Below are 17041 nucleotides of genomic sequence, written 5' to 3'. Positions count from 1 at the left end.
ATTTCCCTTCACCAGTTTCTTTCAGGGTTGTCCCAGAAGCAGGTTATAATTTGGTAGTGGTTCATTTCTTAGTGGAACCTGCATAATGTCCAAAGCCACCAATAAACCAGGTCTTAATCTTTTCTTTCTCAGTCAACTGATCATAGGGAACACTCTATGAGGCTATAGGTACATGCTTAATACCAGAAAACATTGTAGCAGAAGTAGGAACTATAGGCATTTGAGCAACTTCTTCATGTCACTTGCTTGAGCCTTCAGGACTATTTCCATTTGATAATAGATTGTGGCTGTGCACAACCTACTTTATGACTTGGTGGGTCAGATAATATCCAGCTCATGATGGGTAGCTCAGGTTACGTAGTATTTGGTTTCCCATTGTCAAATGTGAAGTTTCTACTAAGGTCCCATTGCAGGCCAAGAGCTATCTTTCAAAGTTGTCTGCAGATGGAGGAGCCTTGTTTCAAAATCCTAAAGGTCTCTTCTGTGATTCACCTACAGGGGTCTGTCAAAGGCTCCAAACAGCATCTCTATCTGCCACTTCAAATAACATTGGATCTGCTGAATCTTTTTTTTTTTTTTTTTTTTTTTTTTTTTTTGGATCTGCTGAATCATATTGTCCAAGTATTGAGCAGCCTGAACCCATTGAAGAACCTTCTTCTATTTCAGATACCACACAAAGCCAGCAGATTTCCAAGTCACTTAGTGTATGGGAGGCAGTAGCATATCCATGAGAGAAATGTGCTGCCTCCATGATCTATATAGTGCCACTAAACATTGTGCTTCTTTCTTCGTGGCAGGAGAGGACAGGTAAAATAACTTATTCTCCACCTTAGTAGGAATACTTTTGCATGCCCCATATCAATGAACTCCTAAGAATTTCATTGGCTTAGGAGGTCCTTGAATTTTTGTTGGATTTATTTCCCGTCTTTGATGTGCACATGGGCTACCAATGAGTTTAAAGTGGTTGCTGCCTCCTGTTCACTTGGTCCAAACAGCATTGTATCATCAATATAGTACCCTAATGTGATAGTTTGTGGAAGAGACAGACAATCAAGATCCATTCTCATGAAGTTATAACAGAGGACTAGATAGTTAATATCCTTGAGGTAAAAACTGTAAAAAGGCGTACTGCTGGCCTTCCCAACTGAAAGCAAATTGCTCTGGAGGTCCTTATGGACAGGTACTGAGAAATGGACATTTGTTAAATCAACAGCTGCATACCATGTACCAGAAGATGTATTAATTTGTTCAAGTAAGAGCACTGCATCTGTTACAACAGCTGCAATTGGAATCACTACCTTACTGGGTTTCAATAGTCAACTGTCATTTGGCATGTCTGTCTTCTGCACTGACAGGACAATTAAAAAGATGTGGTGGGACCACCCCAACCCACCCATGAATTTTTCAAGTCATTATTGGAGGCACTAATTTCTACAGTTTCTCTATGAATTTGATACTGTCTTTGATTCACTATTTTCCTTGGCAGAGACATCTTTAATGGTTTGGATTGAGCCTTTCCAACCATAATAGCCCTCATTCCACATGTTAGGGAACCAATGTGGAATTTCAGCCAACTTCTATGTGTATCTATCTTCATTATACATTCTGGGACTGGGGAAATAACCAAAAAATGAATTCAGGGACCCACGGAACATACTGTCAGGCAGACTTCAATCTAAACTCCATTAATCACCTAACCTCCATAAGCTCTAATTTAACTTGAGGGCCACAATGCTTCTTGGTATCTCCTAGAATCAGCGTGTACTCAAAGCTAGTATCCATCAGGTCTCTGGAATGTCTCACTGTTTCCTTTCCCCCAGTTTTCAGTTATATTTGTAAAAGAATAATGGAGAAACAAGGTAAAACTTTTATGTATATTATCAAGGTCCTTTCTACCTCAAAGATCTGGACTAGAAGTGGATTCATCTACATCAAACCAAACAAAAATAAATCTTTACAGGTGGCCCCTCCATTTCTGGATTATAGCTTATTCCAGATGTACTCAAGTTGTCTGTCACCCAAGAATAGGTATCATAGTCATCAAAGGCAGTCAAGGTAAAAATCCAGTGAGGACAAGATCCTGGAGGCAGGAGCTAATACAGAGGCCAAGGAGGTGTGGCGTTTACCGGCTTATTTCTCATTGCTTTTTCAGTCTTATAGATCAATGGACCTCTGAGTCTGTGGTGGGACTATGCACAATGGGTTGGGCCATCCGTCATCCATCACTAATTAGGAAAATTCCCTACAGGCTTCCCTACAAACTAATCTTATGGAAGCAGTTTCTCAGTTTAGATGCCTTCTTCTACAGTGATTCTAGCTTGTGAAAAATTGACATAAAACTAGCCATCACACATATAATTGTCAACCAATAAGAAAATGAAATTTGAAAAGGCAAATAGAAGTAATTATTTTAAGTTAAAAATGTACATACTTTGGTTGTAGAGGTAGGTTAATGTCATTAGAAACATTAGCACAAAACCTTTCTTGGAATGTCATTGGCAAAATTAGCCACATATCAGCACTATGACTACTATGACAGTCCTATCCTGAAGTAGTTATAATTATATATAATTAACTTTCCACTTTCAACTAATTAAAGGAGCTTCGGACCCATCATCTTTGCATAGCAGAATATAATAAGCCTTGAAAAATTAAATATTTAATCAAAAGTTCACATCTCTTCTGGATTTCTTTTACTTACAAAGATAATTCACTGTCTTTAAGAGGAAAAAGCTAAGATGTGAAACTGAGCTATCTGATTTTACAGATTCGTTGCCATGTTTTCACCATATATTTTAAAATTTTGAGCTCAAGATAACAACAGTAGTACAATCTGTGAATCAAAAGTAATATAATTAATAGAAAATGATTCAAAGAATCAAAATAAAACTAATCCTGTGAACAATTACAAGCAAAGACATACTATACTCTTATCATTGAATAACAAAACTCATATACATATATTAAATTTATAAGTGTTACTGTTGGAATTGAGTATGACAAATTCTAATTATATATACATATATATATATATATATATATAAATTTGGAAATGAAAATTATAATTGGCTTTAGAATTATATCTAATATTATAGAAGGCAATAATTATTGTTGCACAAAAGCTCCTTTTGACATGTAGAATTGTAGGTGAGCAATATATTTGGCCTCAGGATATAGCTAATTTGGGAAGTACTTGCCTAGTATGCCTGAGGCCCTGGGTTTCATTCCCTAATAGTGCAGATAAACATTTTTTCACTTCTATGTTTATGCAAAAATTAGAACATATTTAATCTATTAGAAAATAAAAAATCCACTCATCTTTAATATAGGATGATTTTATTTAATGTATTTAATGTGAGTTAGAATTACAGGATGTGAGGAAGAAAGGGTGCTTTGAAAACACATGATTATTAGTATAAAGGCAGTTGTAATTTTTAGTTGGTTGCTTTTGAGACTCAATTAATCACTGGCCCTTCTGCCGATGGGTTTACAGAATGTACAGTGTTATTCTTATTTGAAGTTTTTGCACTTTATCCAATAGGAACAGACTCAGAGGGGACTAATGTGGCAAACAGGACATCAAGCACACCCAGCAGTTTGTCTGCAGTCTGAACAGGCACTTTCCAATAATTATGCACAGTCTTTTCCCAGGCTTCTTTCTGTTGTTCTCGAAGAGTCTATGTGCCAGGCACTGTACTAATGCCACTTTCCCACCAATAATCCTGAATAAGATCCAGCCTGCCTTTCAATAAGCAAGCAGCCGAGCTGGGGGTGGGGGTGGGGTCAGACTCGTGAACACTCTCTTGCTGATCATATTGTGACTATGAATGTCAAGCACGTGAAGAGTGATTCTGTTCATTATCTTCAAATTCTGCTGGCTGTGCAGGATTCTATCCATATCAACACTCGTCTGTACAGTGTGTGAGCACTTCGGAAAAGTAATCAAGGTTTCTGGGGAGTTGGTGCTTCATGGAACAAATGAGGACTTTTACTTGATGCATTATCCAGTCTTTTGAATTACTTTCTCTCTTTTCAGTCCCTTGGGCCTACACACTCACAGTTGACAGGGGATACAGAAGAAAGCGCTTCCCCGAGGCTGCTGCCTGGAAGGGCACAGAGGAATGACCATGCCTGGAATTACACCCAGCAATGGCTCAGGAATACACTGCCAAGTGCTTCTGCTTTCCACTCAGCCCACACCGTGTTGCTTTGGCGCTGACCTCTGGAGAACTAGGAGGAAGTCACTTTGTCTTGATGACATGAATTGCAGCCCAGCTCAGGAGTCACGAAGGCCACCAAGGAGACAACTCTGAGAGGAAGTTTTCTCAGGAATCCCAACAGCAAAGTCAGGACCACATTGTTTCCATGGCCATACCAAGATCTCTCTCCCCTCCTCTCCTCTCAGACAACTTGGTAGATGGAATTGTTATTTTACACTAGAATATGTATTTGCTTCAGTAGGTAATAGTTTACAAGTTCATGAGGTCCTATACTTCAAAAGAAAGACCCCAAAGCATCTTATTATTGCAGTAACCAACCAAGGGTACATAACTACCTGAATCTCGGCCAAGGACAATAGCCTGGTGGCCTCTCATAGGCTCCAGCTTTTCACCTTTCACCTAAAAATATGATCAAATTGAGGACCAAGTTTATGACATCTGAACACACTCAAACTACTTCCAAACTATAGCATACATTGTAGCATATAAGTCACATCTTCAATTGCTTCCTCTCTCTGTATAAGTCATAGGGGAGTTCCCTATCACAAGCTCCCTGAACACAGAGCCACAGCACCTAGGGAAGCTGGCAGAGTCTCCTGACTTGTGAGGATCAGTCAGTGTTAGTAGGGGCTCCTTCCAAATAGGTTGGTGGAGACTGGCTCAGCCCTCTCTTCTCTGAGTTCACTACCCAAGCTCTGACATGTGCTCTACTCCGATTCTTCAGAGCACAGTGAAGTTTCAGATTGCAAGACCCAGCATCTTGGTCATTCAGTCTAGTAAGAAGGACTTCGCCTTCTATATCAGATGAAAGTCCTTCCATTTCATCCCCCACATTTTGAAGTTTCTATCCACTGTGCTTTGGGCATCCTTTCTTTATTCATAGTTCATTTTTAATAAAGGAATGTGGTGGTCTTGTCCTTTTTTATTGGTTTAAATATGATTGCCCCAACAGGCTTGGCCTCCCATTGACAAAACAATTGAGATATAATTGGATGATGGTGTTTTCATTTTACTTCATCCATAGGTTAATTCATGGATGATGTCATATTGTGTGGGCCATGGAGGGGAGACCAATATCAGACAGCAGGTCCCTGGGATTGTTCATGGATTGTATATATATATACATATATATATATATTATATACAAATATATAATATATACAAATATATATATATAAAAGAATATGTAAATATATATGAATATATCTTGTCATTAGCCTTCCTGTTGACCTTTTTGCTCCCTGGATACCATGAGGTGAGCAACCTCCTGCTATGTTTTCTATTAAGTCCCCTTGGGTACACAGCAATGGATTCAGTCCACCATGAACTGAACAGAAAGCTCTGAAACCACACACCAAATTCCTCCCCTCCTCCTTTACTTACTTTTCTCAAGCATTTTGTCCCAACAACCCAAAGCAAACTAATATATCTTTCATATTCTTCACTTCTGGAAACAGTTTCAAAATTCTACATACCTCCTCCTCAACTAGCAAGACTGATGAATTCTTGATCATGCAGATTCTGCTCTGTATTCCCACTGTCAATCTGTGCACACAATCTGTTAGAAGTGCCCCCCTGCTGATGTGAGTGGGACTCGCTCCCATCTGCTGTGGACAAAAGTGACTGCTCTGAGAGAGGCCTCTGTGGACCCACTGCTACAGTTTGAACTGTTCTGTGAGTTGCAAAGGCTGAAGTTAGCTACTCCGTTTCTCATCACTGCCTTGGACCAGACATTGGCATTCAAGGATTGTACAATTAGCTTTACTCCTGAAGGTTCTCAGACACCATTCTCCTTTTCAGCTTACTTTTCTGCTCTAATATATGAAAGCCAGGCCTGTACTACTTATCTACAGCTTTAGCCCTAATTCAGTATTCTTGAAGTTCCTGATGATTTCTTCTCAGATAATTTAGTACAGACAAAGGCTACAAGAACCATACTTCTGTCACCAGAAGACATTAACTATGAAGACCCAGTTTTTGTTGCTGTCAAAGACAGCCACAGGTGCTTAGAGTACCACACAAAAATGTTCAATACCACATACAATATGATAGCCACTGAGTAACACTTAAAGCTTGTATTTCATATGTAATGTAAGTAAAAGTTAATTTAAATTTGCTGTACATTTTATTTCTTATTTTTCAGTGGTTCAGGGATTAGCTGTCACAGCATCCATAAAGGTCACCTTCCCAGGAGCCTGTTTTGAGGTGCTGCTCACACAGCTGGTCTCTGGCAATGGCAGAGGAGCTGTTGGTGAATGCAGCATAGGGGCACCAGCAGTCATACCCACATTTTAGAAATAATCACGATTTAACAAGAAGGTGGACTAGAATAGGATGGCTAGTCTAGAGAGATGGATCAGTAATTAGGAGCACTGGCTGCTTTTCCAGAGGACCTTGGTTCAATTCCCAGCATCCACATGTCAACTCTCAACAATCTATAACTCCATTTCCAGGGGGATCTAATATCTTCTGGTCCAGGCACACATGTGGTACACAGATATACATGCAGTCAAAATACCCATACACATAAAATAAATAAACTAAATATTTTAAAAAAGAGGGAATAAGAAGGTCATAGGCTGAGAGAGGACAGAAAGAAAATTTCCTCTACCACTTGGGATACTGCACTTTGGGGTCCATCTTGAATGTCTGGTGCTCAAGTATTTACACAGTGCTTATTTTTGATGTTCTCTTCCCACTGAAGTTCTTCTGTCTTTCTGCCTAAGGGTGTGTGCATTGTGATTATACAGATTAGTCAAGTCATACATATTACTTCACTTTGTCATGACTGATCAATCTACTATGAAGGGAAAAAATGTACATTTTTCAGAACAGAATAAATCCACACGGCTTGAAATAAGATAAGAATCTACTTTAAGCTGCCCCATGAGACATATGCCACCCTTATGGATAGATTTTACTCTTCTAAAAATATGAGATACATAGACTTCAATGGTCCATGGTCTAATAACATCTTTTACATTACAAAACAAGGTTATCTCTATGGCACTTCACATAAAATGAAGCATGCACAATGTAGTGACATTTTAAATACAAATGATCTCATTCTGAAAAATCCCAATAGAGCATATCCTAAGAGCAGTATATGATAATTTTGTTTTGAGCTGAATGTCAATTCCCATTCTTTGCTTGTATGGGCTAAAAGAGTCTTAAGTTTTGATTTGCATTATATAACCTGGGCATGCTCTCTGTCCATGCAAGTTTTAAGATTATATGTTTTTTTAAGATTAAGTACTTCTTCACCAGCAAAATCACAACTGAACTGAGTATGGTACAACAATGGGACCACTCAGAGTTAACATGAATGTGCCACTAATTTCTAACATAAAGAAATCAGACATTGTTAGGAGTTAAATACAACATGGTTATTATATAAACCAAATGTGTCTCCTACCTTGTTTTATATAGATGATCACATGAATTATCAACTTCAAGAGTTTAAAATGACTCTAGTAATTCTGATTTGAACATTTCTTTGAAACATAGGAGAATAAATTCCTCCCTAATAACAGATTTACTGCCTCTTCTTTCTCTTCCTCTGGTCCCTGTCCAACGCAGATGATAAAGCTTTATTTTCCTGGCTCTATTAACACGAAGTATGGATTTTGGGTTGCGAAGATACCAAGGAAGAAAGTTTCTAGCCACAGGGTCAGATCAGTCCCCAGAAATCTTAAGATAATTCTCATGCATGAGACCCTGTTCCATAATATTTTGAAATACAATGTGATATTTGTTGTGACTTGTTCCCATGGCAGTGGTTAATTTGTACGCCAATTTAGCTTGTCACTAGATAAGTGGATAAATATTATTCTCGATACTTTTGTAACAACAATTTTGATGAGAGGAACATTTGGATCAGTAACCTTAAATATAAGAGTAAGAAAAATGGACTTTTCTTGTGTGACTGGGTCACATTCAATCAGTTGAAAGCCTGAAAAGAACTGACCTCTTCAAAAGGAAGGAATTCTACCAAGACACAGCCTTCAGGCCTTAGCTACAACCTGGTGTTCCCTTGTCTTCATTTAGCCTGCTGGCCCACCTGCAGGTGTTAGACTTGACAGCTGCTGTCATCCTGTGCTCCGACTCCTTCAAAGAAATCTCTTTATCAATCTTTTTACTTATTTCTCTTCTGTTAACTATCTGTGTTGGTCAGATGTCTAGTACACTAGGTAACTACATCATATAAATTAATTTACAAACAGAGGAAGTTCATTTTTCTCTTGTTCTTCTTGAGGTTAAAGACTGGATAGGGCCATTACTTTGGGTCTCTGGTAGACACGATAAATGGTAATGGCAGAGAAACAAAAAACACAGCAGAACAAAATGACTGCCTTATGGCCTGGAACAGTCAGGCTTCCAAGATTGTGTCCTGGAACTTGCCACTAGTGACCCTAGGGCATTTATCCAGTAACTGACTGGTAGAGGGTCTACACCTGAAACAGAAGTGAGGCCTGTGGCCACTGCTTTCTTTATACTTCATCATACATCATATAAACCAATCCAGCCAAACATCAAAATCCAATGCTGTCAACCACATTAGGGCAGCAGTTTTTCCCAAAGTTTAATGAGTTCATATTATATAATGGTATATGTTTTTAACATACATCAAGTTTTGTCATTAAGCAGGAGGTGTTATGCTGGGTGAAGCCTAGAGAACTCAGAGTAGGGGAGTAGAGGCAGAGCAGTGATGGAGAGAACATGAGACTGATGGCCAAAGGCCCTCAGTAGGAACACTGGAACATGCAGGCTTTAGAACAAGAGCTGCCAAGAAAGCAAATGTCCCCAGCTCCCAGTTATCTTTCTGCAAGTATATTAACATGTGAAATGTCATTTACTCTGGGGAAAGAATTTGGCAAAAGTACATCCCTATCAAGCCATGAACTTCAGCCATGAGCTCTGGTTTGTTTCTGCACCCCTATCAACTTCTCTCAGTATATGGTCAAGGTAGTTTCCTGGAAAATACAAGTCGTTTCGAGTAGAATTTAGCCAAGAGAAAATAATCAACCTGTGTCAATGTCAAAGACTTCATTAGTCCAGGAGTGGGGACAGAGGATCACTGGAGAGATGCAGAAATAACTGAGGAGCCTTGGGTACTGGACCACACCTCCAACAGCACGGCATATCCTGGCTTGAAGGCATCCCTGGCTAGGAAGTCTGTGTACATGATCAGTGTGTTGCCTAGGTTGGTCGGATAGGCCTGCAGGCATGACCACCAGAACTTGCTTCACTGTCTTACAACATTCTGAATTTCCATGGAGATTCCATTTAACTAAGCCATAACTTTTAAACCAAAAGCCTCAATAGTAGAGTGCTAGCCAAGCATGCAGGAATACTTGGATTTGGTCCCCAGAGCTGTGGGAATAAATAATTATAGAATGTTTTAGGGCTGGTGTGACATGATTCACAGGAAGATGAACTAATGAGTTACCACCCCCCACCCCCATTTTTTTTTCTGCTAAAGCTAGCTGGAAACAGCTTTAGTAGGTGAAGCAAGGTTTTATCCTTAGTTTGAACATGGGAAACTTAAAGCGAAGGGGAGATGACAGGTTGTTACAGTAAATTTAGGGAGTAGGGGGTCTGTGAAGGCTGAAATTGTATGACTAGTTAATCTCCCCTGCAAATTGCTGTCTAAGGACCATCACACAGCATTTCCTGGGAGCTTACTAAAGATGCAGCTGGAGGATCCATCCTAAGCTTAATGAAGCAGAACTGTACTTCAACAAAAGCCTCAGATGACTGCTCTACTCACTGAAACTTGAGGAATCTTGCTTTCAAAATCATGTCTTTCACTTTCAAATAGCCCTAAGTGCAATGTCGGTAGATAGGGTTAAGAATGCAGCAGCTTTCTCTTTTTGTGCCAAGTGACTTCTTGCTTCTAGGATGTGGGTTTTAGACCTATTTAGACCTGTGGGCTATTACTAAAACATTTTAATATTCTTTTGGGCTAAGCAGGCTTGGGGAGTGGTGTAAGAGTCAGACAAACGCATGCAGCAGCACCCACAGGAAAATCTGATCTGACTTGAGCAGCTCTGAGAATACAGTCCCTATAAATCAGGAATTGCCTGTAGTCATGCACAGAAAAGAACTATTCTTAGTCCAGAAAACAAAAATGAATTTTGATGTGTTAACATATAAATAGCAGTGCTGATAATGTTAGAGTTTCCATATTTAAATGACTGTGCAGTGGGGAAGAAAAAAAAGTCAAGCTTCTAAGCCCCCCATCCTCCATAAAAGAAAAAAAAGAAAAAGAAACCAGTACAACAAATAATGCTAGTTTTCCATGGAATAGAGAATCAAAATCTAAACAATTGATACAAGAAAATATTTTATTGAATTCTTTTTGTGTGTGTGTGTGTGTGGCTTAAAGACGGTCACACCTTATCCATCAGTCTCTACTCTCCAGAAATGTAATTGTAATAAAGAAGGGTCTAAGGAGCTTATGAGTAGATTAATGGATGAATGAATCAAGGGATGGCACAAAGTCATATGCACAGTGGATTCTGAGGAAATACTTGACAAACCAACAAAAAAATGTAAAGATTATCAAATCAAGAGGCTCCGGTAATAAAAGAGGTTGATTAAAGGTGACTCACATAGGCATGCTAGCTTTAGACTCCATGTATTACATTGTTAGTTTCAAAATTTTTCTATGGCCCTTGATAACTGCATGGTTTAGATATAATGATATAGTCTATACACAGAAGCGGAAAGCCTATGGAAAATTGCAGAAGTTTTCTTTGTGAGCATGTATGTCTAGAAATAAAATATTTATGGGGTATTATCATTTATGCTTTTTACCACTTTCAACTTTGAAGATTATAAGGGATAAGTAACTGATTCATATGTATTTTGAATATTTGTTTGAAATATCCTCACTCACTACAGTGACTTTATGACAATATTGTACTCAAAGCTTGTGTGTCATTTAAAGAGTGGGTTAGTCTTCTATGGCAAATAAATTAAATTCCTGAAATGTAAATATTTTACAAAATGTTTAGTTATAGGCTAATTAAAGTCAACTTAGAAATCTCTGCAGTTGGAAAAATCTTATGAATGATATGAGGCTTTCTGCCCTGTGACTCTCACCTGTACAGGAACCTGAGGCCCTTCCTTCTTAAAGCTCAATTTGGCTTTCTGCATCTAAGTGTTTCAATTGTATTAAAGAGTCTAGGACACAAACGGCTCTGATATTTACTTTCAGTGGTAGAGCTTGTTCATTACAAAGAATCTAAGCCCTTTGAACTTGAGTGTGCAGTTGTTTTCTGAGTAAAAACAGTTGGTTCTTTTTGATTTGATGTTGTTTTTAATCCTCTTAAAGCTACCACTTTCAAAATCCACTTGTCTTAAACCTAATACACTAGAACTCTCTGACCAATGAGTCCAGAGTGCAGATCCCAAACAAAGGGCCCTGGATTTGATCTCGTGCTCCAGCAAAACAAAAGGAAACAAAAATCAGTAAGAGGGAAAAGAGTCCAACATGTTTCTTTCTCAGTTTGTAGACTGCAGTGATGGTGCTAACTATAACTATAACCTTACCTGCCTACCTCTAAGGAAGCTCTGATTAAACCAGTTTTGCCAGCTCACTCTGGGGGAGGGAACACTCCTTGGATGCTGGGATGCAGCAGTGAAAAAGGCAGGTAGTTCATGGACTTCCAGAGAGCTTTCATTCTGTGAGAGTTTGGGAATGGACAGAGAAGCGCCAGAGAGAAAGCAAATTGTGTAGCAAGTAAACTGGCTTGTGAACTCACACTCAGAAGAGGTCTCTTTAAGGAGATTATGTTTAAGCTGAAATGCAACTGCAAAAGATACAGGTATGTACATATCTAGGATAATAGCATTGCAGATAGATCGTGTCTGATGAAAAGCAACCTAAAATGGGAAGGCTCACTCCTTGCCCATGGATAAAGCAATTGTGAAAGATGGAATTGGAGAGCTAGACACACAGAGAGCAATAGGGAAAAAAACAAAAAAACAAAAACAAAAACAAAAACAAAAAAACCAAAAAAACCCAAACAGCTATTATTTTCTATACAACATAACAACTCTATAAACTGTTTTAAACACGTGAATGAAACCTCTTTTATAAGTCAAAGTTATCACTCTACTGTTCTGTTAAAAGAAATGGATTGCAGGGGAGAGAGGCAGAAGGCCAAAGCTGTCTGCAACGGAGATAGCATGTCTCAGACAATGTGGTCAGAGTGGAGTCTGAGTAAAACAAATGTACTTTCAGAGGTGGCTTGGAGGTTGAGGAAGTAGAAGCTCCGACAACCTGCAAAGATTCTCTAACTTTTAGCAAGGGCTCACTTACTTGTGTCATTTCCAGTACCATCTTCAGTGTTATCAGAATTTTCTAGATGGAAAAACGTGGTTTACTAGACCACTTTTCAAGAACAGCCTTTGAAGACGCTTCAGCTTACATTTTCTTAGTCTGCTGGGAAATGAGAAGACTCATAAGTTGTCCCTACTCTGGGCAATTAGGAATGTTTTTAGAAAATGCTTGATGTATGCTTTGTCTTTGAGCCCTTTAAGGGTACAGATAGCATTAAATTTCTCTTCCTACTTCCCGAGCTGGGCACAGAAGGCATAATAGACTAATAGACAAATAGATTTATCCACTGCCAACGCTTACTCATCTCTGTTTCATGCATGCTTCAAGTATGCTTCTTAAAAGGCATCCTATTTGTTATTCTGTCACTTGGAAGGGCTTGTGTTTTGGAATTATTTTCATTAACTTATATATTATAGTAGTTTGATAATTGAAAATTTAAGGATGGTTAATGAATGTAAATACCAGTATAAGGATAACTATACCTACATTTCATTTAGTTTTATCAACACTCTCATAGCAATGCCATACAAGGTTGATTAAATTCCAAACCTCCATTTTGTTTTCCTCACAGTTCTGGAGATTGCAATGCAATACTAGATCCAGGCACCGCAGGTCTGATTTTTCTGTAGCCTTTCTCTCGGATTTACAGTGTTGATGTTTGAATGAGAAATATAGGTTCATAGGTTTGCATGCTTAGTCCTCAGTTGGTGGATAGTTTTGAAAAAAATTAGGAGGGGTGGCCTTGTTGGAGAAGGTATGTCATGGGGATGGACCTCCAACATGTACATAACATGTAAGCTCTCAGTGAAATGCATGTCTGTCTGCCACTGGTTTTTCTACCAAGACCAAGTTGTAGACCAACCCTCTGAAAGTATAAGACAGCACCCAGTTACATGGTTTCTTCTATCGGTTTTCCTGGTCATGACTTCGCTTTAAAGCAGTGGAAAAATAACTAAGATGATTAGTGCTTTTGTTGTCGTGCCCAGTCGGGCTTTCATCTATGTGTGGACACTACTGGGGTCTCAATAGAGCTAAATTTCCTCTATAAGAATACAGTGATACATAATCAGGGAGCACTCTAATCGTCTCATTTAAACATTCTTTTTAAATGTTCCATGTCCAAATATAATTAAATCCTGAAGTGGAGAGGGTGTATGAGGCCTTCAGTATAACGGTCAACTGATTTGGGGGGTATAAATGTAGCTTTTAATAAATTTTAGACATGCTGATTCATGAGGAATAAGAAAACACGCACTACATTTTCATAGTTACTATATACCAGGGTCATGTAGTAAACATACATTTGCTCTCTGACACCAGTTCCTGGAACAGAAGAGTTAAACCTCCCCTAAGTGATATATCAGGAGGGGCATAATCTCTAATTCATAATTTATCCCTTTTCTGTTACACCTGAGTTTAGGCTGATGAGTCTTGAAGGATGGGGACTACTTATAGAGGAAGCCAGCATGAGATTAAAGGGTTGAAACCCATCACCTTCCCCTCAATCTGGTGGTAGCGGAGATGCAGAGGTGAGGATTGGATAGAAGCAATCAGCAAGGTTGATAATTTAATGCACGACACTGCTTTGCAAGCCTTAAATAATGGCAGTTAGAGAACTTCCCAGTTGGTTAATACATGAGATGCTGACCAGGAAAGCACTATATTTAGGAAAAGGAGGGGTGCTCCATATTCTTTTCCCATATAGGAGGCATGTTCGTATCTCATAACTATGCATGTTTTCCATTTGCTATGCTCAACTTGTATCAATAGAGTAAACTGATAATAGCAAATAAACACTTTCCTCTCATCCTGAGAGTAGATACAGCAAGTTGCTGAGCCTAACAAGTGACTATTAGGAGCCCTGGCTTATTGCCAAGTATGCATCAGTGTAAGGAACCTGGCGACTCATGACTTGTAATTGTTGAAATAAGAGGTGGATTTGTGGGGCCCGAGGTCAAAGTATATACAGTACTCTGTTTTCAGAGAGAACGAACAGATGATTCATTGTGGGAAAACCCCACATTTTTGATACCAGAAGTTATATAGATGTTGGCTTGGGTGTATGTAGTTTACTGTAGACCACCAACCTGCTTTGTCAGAAGCTCTGGATAATATTCCTAATGTGTTCAAAGGAAATGAAGTGAAACTATGAAAAGAAAAGTATACGTTTTTGGCTATCAATTCACACACACACACACACACACACACACACACACAATTTGACAATAACTCCAGAGCATTATCAGGCTAAGCTTTTCTAATGGAATTATTTTGAATGTATTTAGTATAATAGTGACTATAAGTTATTTGGCACAGTGCCTGACACATAATGACTCAACAAATGTCAGTTGATTTCCCTGAAAACTGCAAGCTTCAAAGACCATCATGTTTCTGTAGCTACTGGCTGGCTCTCCTGGGCTTTTCCAGAATGCCAGCAGGGAATATACTTATTTAAAAGATTGGCCATAATGGTTATTTCTCTTGACTCTGTCAAATCCTGTTTGCTCTTTCAGGATCTGCCTCTGTGTATTTATGAATTCATAAGAGCAAGATAATGAAAATGCTTTTAAATTTAAAAATAGTTTTCACAATTCTAATGCTTAGCAACTAAGCATTAAAGGGGAAAGAAAAACCCAGTGGTGTTCTTTTTCCTTTAAATCTCCCCTGATCATGGAAGCATTTCTATCTCAGGTGTTTCAAATCAACAACCATCAAAGCAATTTGTATTAACCAAGACGTCTACCATGGACAGTGTTTACCTATTTTAAACTGATGGGCTCACATAAAATATATATGGTAGGATGAATATTGACTTCCAGAAGCATACATACAGTAGCTCCAAATGGAACCAGGGGGCACTGCTTTGTTACTATGCCATGGAAGGTTATTGCTCCAGATGCTGTTTCAAAAATGCTTAATAGTAATAATAAGTGAGTTTAGTTTATGAAGTTTGAATGTGTTCCAGCAGAACAGTATCCTATCAGAGACACAGCCATTAGCTTCAGTTCTGAGTCAATGGCCAGGCAACGCCGCTTTATGGAAACTAAAGAGATGGACCTCAAGCAATCAGAAAACACTACTTTTTGGAAGGTAACTAGTGAGTGCTTCAGCTATCTGCATCTCACACCTGAGACTTGGATAATTAGCATACTAAATGTCAGAAGTGTTTTTTTTATAATCTGGGGAAATTCATGGTTTATTTATAGGCATGATGAATGTTTGAAATGGGCCATCATTGGTGACTGTAAATGTATTCATGACTTGCTAAGGCATTTTAGAAACTTTCTATCTTTATAAATCCAGGGAAGCACGGATCTGTGCCCGTGTAGCACAGAGCACTCCAATCTTGTGTGCCAGTGTAGCACAGAGGGCTCCAATCTTGTCACTTTAACAACCTTGTGTTTCTTTGCTGATTGCAGGCTTAATAGCAGTTTATAGGAGAGGGGAAGCAGAAGAATCTGCCTGTGGATTCTTGTTTTGCCCGGCCCATCTTCAGAACTTCCATGCAGAACACCTAACGTAGATACAGAAAGTTGCAAGAGCTGTTTCTAATCTGGTTTCTAATGCTGATTTGCTAAATAAGTATATATTCATATGTGGTTTGCTGTCATTGTAAAGCAGGAGTCAGCTTATTAGAGCAAAGTCAACCCTTTTCCACCCAGGGCTTTCAAGGTTTTAGACTTGCATCTAATCTAAGGGGCTTAGGTCAGTCATAACAATGTTTTAGGGGAGTCTTTCCTTGGATTTCTGTCTTCATTTTCTATTGGAATGTTATGATAGTCATAGACCAAAATTATATGAATATTATTAATCATATAGGGCTAAATAATCTTTAACAATTATTTAATTAATTATAATTATTAAATTTTAATCAAGTTGTTTCCCTGATAACACTATACCCCAAGTTTTTATAGCACAGACAAAAAACTACAAAAACATGCTTGAAAATCTTAATAAGTTATGAGAATATTTTCTCACAGAGAGGAAGTTGGGAACCAGAACTTTAGCCTTAGTTAAATTTCAAACTCCATTTTGCCTGGAACACTGGGTTTGGCAGAACACAAAATACTTTTACCAAGTCCCCCCTTCCCAATTATTGAAAGACACATGTTCTATGAAGGGGATTTAATACATATGTTTCCCATAATTAAAAAAAATATGTTTTGCTAGTAGATTTTTCTGGGCTGAAGGAACTGAAACTGAACATCTTAGTGACACAACCACAAGACTGTTGAAATTAATAAGTACCTAATCAAGTATGATGGAATAGAATTTACTCAGAGGAAATGGATTTTTTTTTTTATTATTTTCTTTATTTACATTTCAAATGCTATCCCGAAAGTTTCCCATACCCCTCCCCCCACCTCTGTTCCCCTTCCCACCCACTCCCACTACTTGGCCCAGGCCTTGCCTTGTGCTAGGTCATATAGAGTTTGGAAGACCAAGGAGCCTCTATTCCCACTGATGGCCG

Source organism: Mus pahari, chromosome 4, assembly GCF_900095145.1.
Source record: "Mus pahari chromosome 4, PAHARI_EIJ_v1.1, whole genome shotgun sequence".
Taxonomy (NCBI): Eukaryota; Metazoa; Chordata; class Mammalia; order Rodentia; family Muridae; genus Mus; species Mus pahari.
This window is presented reverse-complemented; position numbering follows the sequence as displayed.